Consider the following 8,904-nt stretch of genomic DNA (forward strand, 5'->3'; position numbering starts at 1 on the left):
TGACATCCCGACATTACCGCCGACATCCCCGCACACAACCCGACATTCCCGCACACATCCAGACATTACCGCTGATATCCCCGCACACATCCCGACATTACCGCCGACATTCCCGCACACATCCTGATATTATCGCCGACATCCCCGCACACATCCCGACATTACGCCGACATCCCCGCACACAACCCGACATTCCTGCACACATCCTGACATTACCGCCGACATTCCTGCACACATCCCGACATTACTGCCGACATTCCCGCACACATCCCGACATTACCGCCGACATCCCCGCACACAACCCGACATTACCGCCGACATCCTCGCACACATCCCGACATTCCCGCACACATCCTGACATTACCGCCGACATCCCCGCACACATCCCGACATTCCCGCACACATCCTGACATTACCGCCGACATCCCCGCACACACACCGGCATTACCTCAGTGACGTTCCCGCTGACAGCGCGATTCACTTCAGTTGCTGCGTGGAGCTCACAGGAGCGGCGGTGTTTTACACCATCATGTAGCAGAGCTGGATGCGTCGCGGGACCTCTGGATTACGCCGGATCTGGAGGGGTATTTGGGGATTTTAATAAAGTGGTGAAAGAGGGTGTTTTTTTGTCTTTCATTCCAAATAAATGATTTTTTCGGGTGTATGTGTTTATTTACTTTCATTTACAGGTTAATTATGGAAGGTATCTTGGTGAGACGCCTGTCATGATTAACCTAGGACTTAGTGGCAGCTATGGGCTGCTGCCATTAACCCCTTATTACCCCGATTGCTACCGCACCAGGGCAATTCGGGATGAGCCGGGTAAAGTCCCGGGACTGTCGCATGTAATGGATATGGCAATTCCGGGCGGCTCCTGGCTGATATTGTTAGGCTGGGGGGCTCCCCATAACGTGGTGCTCCCCATCTTGAGAATAACACCCTTCAGCTATGTGGCTTTATCTTGGCTGGTATCAAAATTGGGGGGACCGCACGTCATTTTTTTTTAATTATTTTACTGCACGATATAGACCCGCCCACCTGCGGCTGTGATTGGTTGCAGTGAGACAGCTGTCACTCAGCGTGGGGGCGTGTCTGACTGCAACTAATCATAGGCGCCGGTGGGCGGGGAAAGCAGGGAATACGAGATTGAATAATGAGCGGCCGGCATTTTCAAAAGAGGAAAAGTCGCCGGAGCAGTGTGAACGCCGTGCCGCGCTGGTGATCGGGGATCAGTGAGTATGAGAGAGGGGGAGAGACTGACCGACGGACAGAGGGACAGACAGACAGAGAGACCAACAGAGAGAGAGAGAGACAGACAGAGCGACCAACTGACAGAGAAAGAGACCGACCGACAGACAGAGGGAGATTCACCGACATCCACAGACAGCAATTGACCGACATCACAGAGACTGAAAAGACCTGCATATTGCTTGTCAAAAAAGCATGCGGAACGCAACAAAAATGCAATCCAAGTGCATTTTGGTTGCGTTCTGACCCACATCATTGATTTCAATGGGTGGAGAACGCAGCTACAACGCACAAAAGAAGTGACATGCTGCTTTTTTTTCCGCAGCGATTTTGGGCATCCAAAACGCTGCGTTTACAAACGCAGCGTGTGCATTGATTTTTCAGCTTTCTCATAGACTTTGCTGGGGAAGCTGAACGCATGCAGTTACGCTGCAGTTCAGTGTTTCCACGGAAAAAAATGCAACGTGCGCACATAGCCTTAAAGTTAATGTCCGCGTTGCTGTTGTGTCTGCAGGATAGCAGGTGTCAGAGGTCTCCTATACTGTCCCTCTCGTTAGGGGACCCTAGACTATCCCTAACCTCCAGATTACTCCTGATGGTGGAGATGCCAGAGCCCCGTGCCTTACTATTTTCCTGTTCAGAGCTAAACTGTGCCCCCCCCCCCCCCCGTCTCCCTCATGGAAGGAAGGGGTAGGAGTGTGATGGGAACACAGATGAAGACAGACAGGGAAAAACCAAAACTCAGACACACTGCAAGCTCACAGAAACAAACTGTAAGAAACAAACGAGACAAGCAAGAGGAGTAGGACAGCAACCAAAGGACAACAAGAGTTAACACCACAACCACTCACAGCAATGAAGGAATACAACCACCAGTAAGTCTGTATCATTACACCTCACCAGACCAGTATAGAGAACCTATTGCTGGCATTAATCGAATAGTCCAGCTAGCATATATAGGAGGGCAGTGAATGTGATTGGCTCCCTCACAGCATGCGATCATAGGAGACTAAGGCCCCACTCACACTTGCGCTATTTTGACGCAAACGGAATCCGTCAGTAATGTAGTACAGTTCATTTATTTACAGCGGAAGCGCAACACCATGTGGACACAAGCGGGTACTGAATGACACACACACTCGGCATATTAACGCGCTTCCACTGTAAATAAATGAACTGTACTACATTAGTGACGGATTCTGTTTGCGTCAAAATAGCGCAAGTGTCAGTGGGGCCTAACAAGCATCCCTGAAGAGATTAAAACTTGCTAGCCTGCCTATGAACTACAAGTTTGTAGGTGGATACCTAAGTCTGCCTGCACTGATCACAGACATCAGAGAAGTTATCAGGCAGTGTCAGAATCTAGTCTCTATAGATCCTGATGCCGCTACGACAGTCGACGATGTTTGTAAAAAAAACTACTCCTGACATGTTGGGGACATAACTTTACTAGAAATTTTCTCTGCTACTCCACAACGATTTACTGCCCATTCTTGCCAGCTGCTCTAAGTGTTTTCATGCTGATTAGGGCAGTGTGATAGTGACTGACAATGATGCGGCAATTAATGAGCGAGTTTTGAAATACTCGGATTCGCGATACTCATAATGAGTACTGTCTAATACTCGCGCATGCATTCCATATAGTGTGTGCAATGCAAGTCAATGGGGAATACTCGCAATGTATCGAGTAATCCGAATGCCGCACCATTTGTGCAGGTAGCGAATATTACGCCATTTGGTGTACTCGTTACATTGCAAGTATTCCCCATTGGCTTGCATTGCACACACTATTCGGAATGCATACGCAAGTGTTAGATAGTACTCGTTACGATAATTACGAATCCGAGTATTTCGAAACTCGCTCATCATTAGCGGCAATTAAACCTCTTCACAATCACTCTGCTAACATTATTGTAAGTACATTTAGAGCAGCGTGACCGGAACCGACAGCAAAGTGCTGCGGAATGTCGGTGAAAACTTATTAATTCATTCAATTATTTATATTTGTCAAATGCCAGAATAATGAGAGAGAGAATGTTTTAAGGCATTTTTACTACCTTCTGCTTTTCAGTAGTTTTGGCACCATTGTCCTTAAACTGTATGACTTGAGTCAAACGTTTTGGTTATCCTTCCAAAAGCTTCTCACAATAGTTGGTAGGAATTTGGGCCCATTCCTCCTGACAGAGCTTGTGTAACTGAGCCATGTTTGTAGATCGCCTTGCTCGCACCTGCCTTTTTAGTTTTGCCCAGGTTTTGTGATGGCCACTCCAAAACATTGACTTTGTTATCCTTAAGCCACTTTGTAACCAGTTTGGTCATTGTCCATTTGGAAGACCCATTTCCGCCCAAGATTTAAGTTCCTGGCTGATGTCTTGAGATATTGCTTCAGTATTGCCACATAATCTTGTTTCCTCATGATGCCATCTATTTTGTGACGTGCACCAGTCAATCCAGCAAAAAAACAACCCCACAACATGATGCTGCCACCCCCGTGTTTCAAAGTTGCAATGATGTTATTAGGCTTCAAAGCTTCTCCCTTTTACCTCCAAACATAACAATGGTCATTATAGCCAAACTGTTCAATTTTAGACCACAGGACATGCCTCCAAAAGTTAAGTCAGTTATTCCTGTGTGCATTTGCAAACATTAATCTGGCTTTTGTATGTTTCTTTTGGCGTAACTGCTTCTTCCTGGCAGAGTGGTCTTTCAGACCACGATGATACAGTAGTTTTATTTTGAATAATGACACACTCTTACCAGCTTCTGCCACCATCTTCACAAGGTCTTTTGCTTTTGTGCTTGGGTCGATATACACATGTCTGACCTAAGCACGTTCATCTCTGGTACACAGAACCTGTTTCTTTCCTGAGCGGTATGATGGCTGGACATTCCCATGTTGTTTGTACTTGCATATAATTGTTTGTACAGATGAACAAGGCACTTTCAGGTATCTGGAAATTGCACCCAAGGATGAACCAGACTTGTGCAAGTCCCCGACTCTCTTCCTGAGATCTTGGCTGATTTATTTAGACTTTCCCATGATGCTTCACAAAGAAGCAGTGTGTTTCAGGTGTGCATTAAAATACACTCACAGGTGTGTCTCTAATTAACTCATATGTTGCCAATAAACCTATCAGAAGCAAAGACATGACCTCATCATATGGGCGGTCCCATATTGTTTAAAGACATAGTACTCTTAGTGAATGTAAATTTTTGACTTAAAATAATAAAAATGCCTTAAAACATTCTCTCATTATTATGGCATTTGGCAAATATAAATAATCCTAACTGACCTAAAACAGGAAAGGTTTATCCTGATTTCATGTCAGATAGTGAGAAAAACATATAGATGTGTCTCTTTTGATACTGTATGTAAACTTCTGGTTTCAACTATATGTCCCGCTTCCAAAAAGGACTATCTTTCTGTCCATCCTTTAGATTTAGCACAATTGAACTCGATATAGACTTACAGAGATTTTATCATCACCCTCTGCCTTCAAACAGATTTTCATAATAAACTTCCTGACACCTAAGAACATACGAGTGAAAATGTATCGCATAATATTATGTAACCAGGGACTTCAGGTGAAATCTAGTGATGACCGACCATTACCATACTCTGGTGTTGGGCTACTTGTAATCAGCAATTGGATGCTCGGATGGGCACGACTCGAATAATAGAGTATAATGGAAGATTTCTCAAAAAATGCTCGAGTCCCCTATTGACTTTCATTATTCTCAGGTACTCAAGTTGTGCCCATCCGAGCATCCAACTACTCATTACGAGTACCGAGCACCCTAGCAAGGTAATGCTCACTCATGACTAGTAAAACCCAATTTTAATCAACTAAAATGTTCCTCAGCCCTTAAAATCTCTATTGATTTAGTTCAACAAGATGTAATTTTCTTTTACAAATTTGATAGTTCTTCAAATAGACTTACAGTAAATCCCAAAAGTGCATACATCCCTCACATTTTATTATATCTTTTCATGGGACAACACTGAAGATATGACACTTTGATATAATGTAAAGTAGTCAGAGTACATCTTGTATAATAGTGTAAATTTGGTGTGCCCTATAAATAACCCAACACACAGCCATTAATGTCTAAACCACTGACAACAAAAGTGAGTACGCCCCTAAGTAAAAATGGCAAAATTGTGCCCAAAGTGGCAATATTTTGAGTAGCCACCATTATTTTCAAGCACTGCCTTAACTCTCTTGGACATGGAGTTCACTAGAGCTTTACAGGAGCCACTAGATCCTCTTCCACTCCTCCATGAGGACATCCAGGAGTTGGTGGATGTTAGAGACCCTGCACTCCTCCAGTTTCCGTTTCAGGAGGCCCCATAAATGCTCTATACCAGTGATGGCGAACCTATGGCACGCGTGCCACCAGGGGCACGCAGAGCCCATTCTGCTGGCACGCATGCTGTCGCCTGATCCTGCCGATCCTGAGACATTTCTCCTCGCTCTGACACTCCTCCTCCCCCAGGCTGCAGGTGTGTTGGCTAGGAGACAGAGGAGCGTCAGCGAGTGCGCCGGCGTAATGAAGTCTTCTGGCCGCGTGGGAACGGAGGACCCAGCGGCGCGCAGCGGGGGAGCGTGTGCAGGAAGGTAAGTTGTGTGTTGCTTTTTTTTTTTATTATAATTCGTGTGCGGCTGTGCTAAGATGGGGATGAGGGAGCCAGTGCCAGCATGGGGTGGGGGAGGGGGAACACACATGCCAGCATGGGGTGGGGGAGGGGGAACACACATGCCAGTGTAGCGGGGTGCCAGGGGTGCCTCGGGGATTGTAGTCGTGGCCCCTTGTTCTATCAGGCCAACCCCCGGCTCCGCCGTCACTATTGGGACAGGGGATTGTTCTGTGGGGCAGAGTGTGGTGGAAAAGAGCATATTATCAGCCGCAGGAAGACTCTTCAGGCAGGGATCAGATAACCCAAACGACATATTTATTGCACAGAGTTTCACAGACAGCTCAATGCACGGATCTTGTAGCGCACGGTCACAATTCCTGTCCGGGGAAATCTTTCCTTGTTGTCTCCTCTAGTGGGGATGTGCTCGGCTACTCCACTTCACCTAGGCTCCCACTCCGGCTATCACAGACTGGACCCACACCAATTCTGCTTCACCATTGAGGACACTTCTTCTCTCCTTCCCTTCGTTCTTCCTGTCCACTCAGCTCCACACTCTGCCCCTGGCTGTTCCTTCTCCCCCGTCCCGGAATCAACTGACTTCAACACACACACCACTCCCTTTCCCCCTAAGCTGCCGGCTCCTCCTCCCTCCTGCACAGTTTCTATGGGGACAGCCGTCCCACCCGGCCACTAGGGGAAACCACTAAAACAGTATAAACATTTTTATTAATAACATCAACATTAACAGCTTTCAGGGGGAAAACGGCGCCTCCTTGTAAGGGGTCTGCCCACCCCTTACACCAGCATGGGGTGGGGGAGGGGGAACACACATGCCAGCATGGGGTGGGGGAGGGGGAACACACATGCCAGAATGGGGTGGGGGAGAAACACATGCCAGTATGGGGTGCGGGGAGGGGGAACACACCTGCCAGTATGGGGGGGGGGGAACACACATGCCAGCATGGGGTGGGGGAGGGGGAACACATGCCAGCATGGGGTGGGGGAGAAACACACATGCCAGTATGGGGGGAGGGAACGCACATGCCAGCATGGGGAGGGGGACACACATGCCAGCATGTGGGGGGGTGACATGCATGCCAGGATGGGGAACAATGCATGCCAAGATGGAGGAAACATGCATGCTAGGATGGGGAAAACATACATGCCAAGATGGAGGAAACATGCATGCCAGGATGGAGGAAACATGCATGCCAGGATGGAGGAAACATACATGCCAGGATGGAGGAAACATGCATGCCAGGATGGAGGAAACATACATGCCAGGATGGAGGAAACATACATGCCAGAATGGAGGAAACATGCATGGCAGGATGGAGGAAACATGCATGCCAGGATGGGGAAAACATGCCAGGATGGAGGAAACATACATGCCAGGATGGAGGAAACATGCATGCCAGGATGGAAGAAACATGCATGCCAGGATGGGGAAAACATACATGCCAAGATGGAGGAAACATATGCCAGGATGGAGGAAACATGCATGGCAGGATGGGGAAAACATGCATGCCAGGATGGGGAAAACATACATGTCAAGATGGAGGAAACATGCATGCCGAGATGGAGGAAATATACATGCCAGGATGGAGGAAACATGCCACGATAGGGTACATTTACCAGGAAGGGGAACATTTACCAGGAAGGGGAACATTTACCAGGAAGGGGTACATGCTAGGAAGGGGAACATTTACCTGGATGGGGGTACATTTACCTGGATGGGGGTAAATTAACCAGGATTGGGAACATTTACCAGGATGAAGGACATTTACCAGGAATGGGGTACATGCCGAGATGGGGGAACATTTACAAGGATGGGTAATATTTCAGAATGGGGAACATTTACCAGCATGGGGGAACATGCCAGAATAAGGTACATTTACCAGGATGGAGGACATTTACCAGGATGAGGTATATTTACCAGGATGGGGCCATGATGGGGACAAATATACCAGAATGTAGGAAATATATATCAGGATGGGGGACATGTTTACCAGAAAGTGGCCCAGGAAGGGGGACATAACTACACAATGAAAGGGGAGCAACTCGTACGTCTTTATGGGATTTCAAGATGTTCAGACTTTGAAATGTAGATGTGGATTACAGGGTGACATCTGATTGCATTCCAGGCTAAAATCTCTGTCTAATATGCTGCAATTTTTTCCAGAAAGATCAACTGCTGTGTCTGGAAAGGGCAGGGGCTCAGCTTCAATGTGTGGTAAGCATGCATGAGCGTGATACCCCCTGCTGGAGAGAAGAGAAGACTGCAAAGGTAAGGTTAAAATCAATTATTTACATGATAGGATTGGTTGGCACTTCGGAAAAAAAAAACAGGTTTAGGGCTACAGTTTGGGCACTCGGCCTGTGAAAGGTTTGCCATGACTGCTCTATATGATTTAGGTATAGAGACATGCTTGACCAAGTCCAGCACCGTTGCCCTCAGTTTCTTTAGCAAGGCAGTGCTCATCTTGGAGATGTGTTTGGGGTCATTATGATGTTGGAATACTGCCCTGCGGCCCAGTTTCCGAAGCTAGGGGATCATGCTCTGCTTTGGTAAGTCATAGTACATGTTGACATTCATGGTTCCCTCAATTAAAAAATCCCTACCTGTTACTCAGTTTCAATGCATTAAATAAAATCTGTCTCGAGGTTTTTGCTACCACATCTGAGAGCAGCATAATGGGAGACAGAGACCTCAATTCCAGCGATGTGTCACTTACTGAGCTGTTTGCTGTCATTTTGATAAAATCAATGTTTTCTCTGCTGCTGATCAAGCAGTTACACAGAGCTCATGAATATGCTGGACTACCTGGCAGCACACCAAGTGGTCCTCAAATGATAATTTACTGCTGATTAATCAGTGATTTTCTCAAAAATACATTCAGCAGCCCAGCAAGTGACACATCGCTGGAATCATGATCTCTTCCCCTACGTTATGCTGCTGTCAGATTAGGTGGCAAAAACGTGGTGGCAGATTCCCTTTAACAGTATAGCTTCTGACT

The sequence above is a fragment of the Anomaloglossus baeobatrachus genome, chromosome 5 (assembly GCF_048569485.1).
Source record: "Anomaloglossus baeobatrachus isolate aAnoBae1 chromosome 5, aAnoBae1.hap1, whole genome shotgun sequence".
NCBI classification, from domain to species: domain Eukaryota; kingdom Metazoa; phylum Chordata; class Amphibia; order Anura; family Aromobatidae; genus Anomaloglossus; species Anomaloglossus baeobatrachus.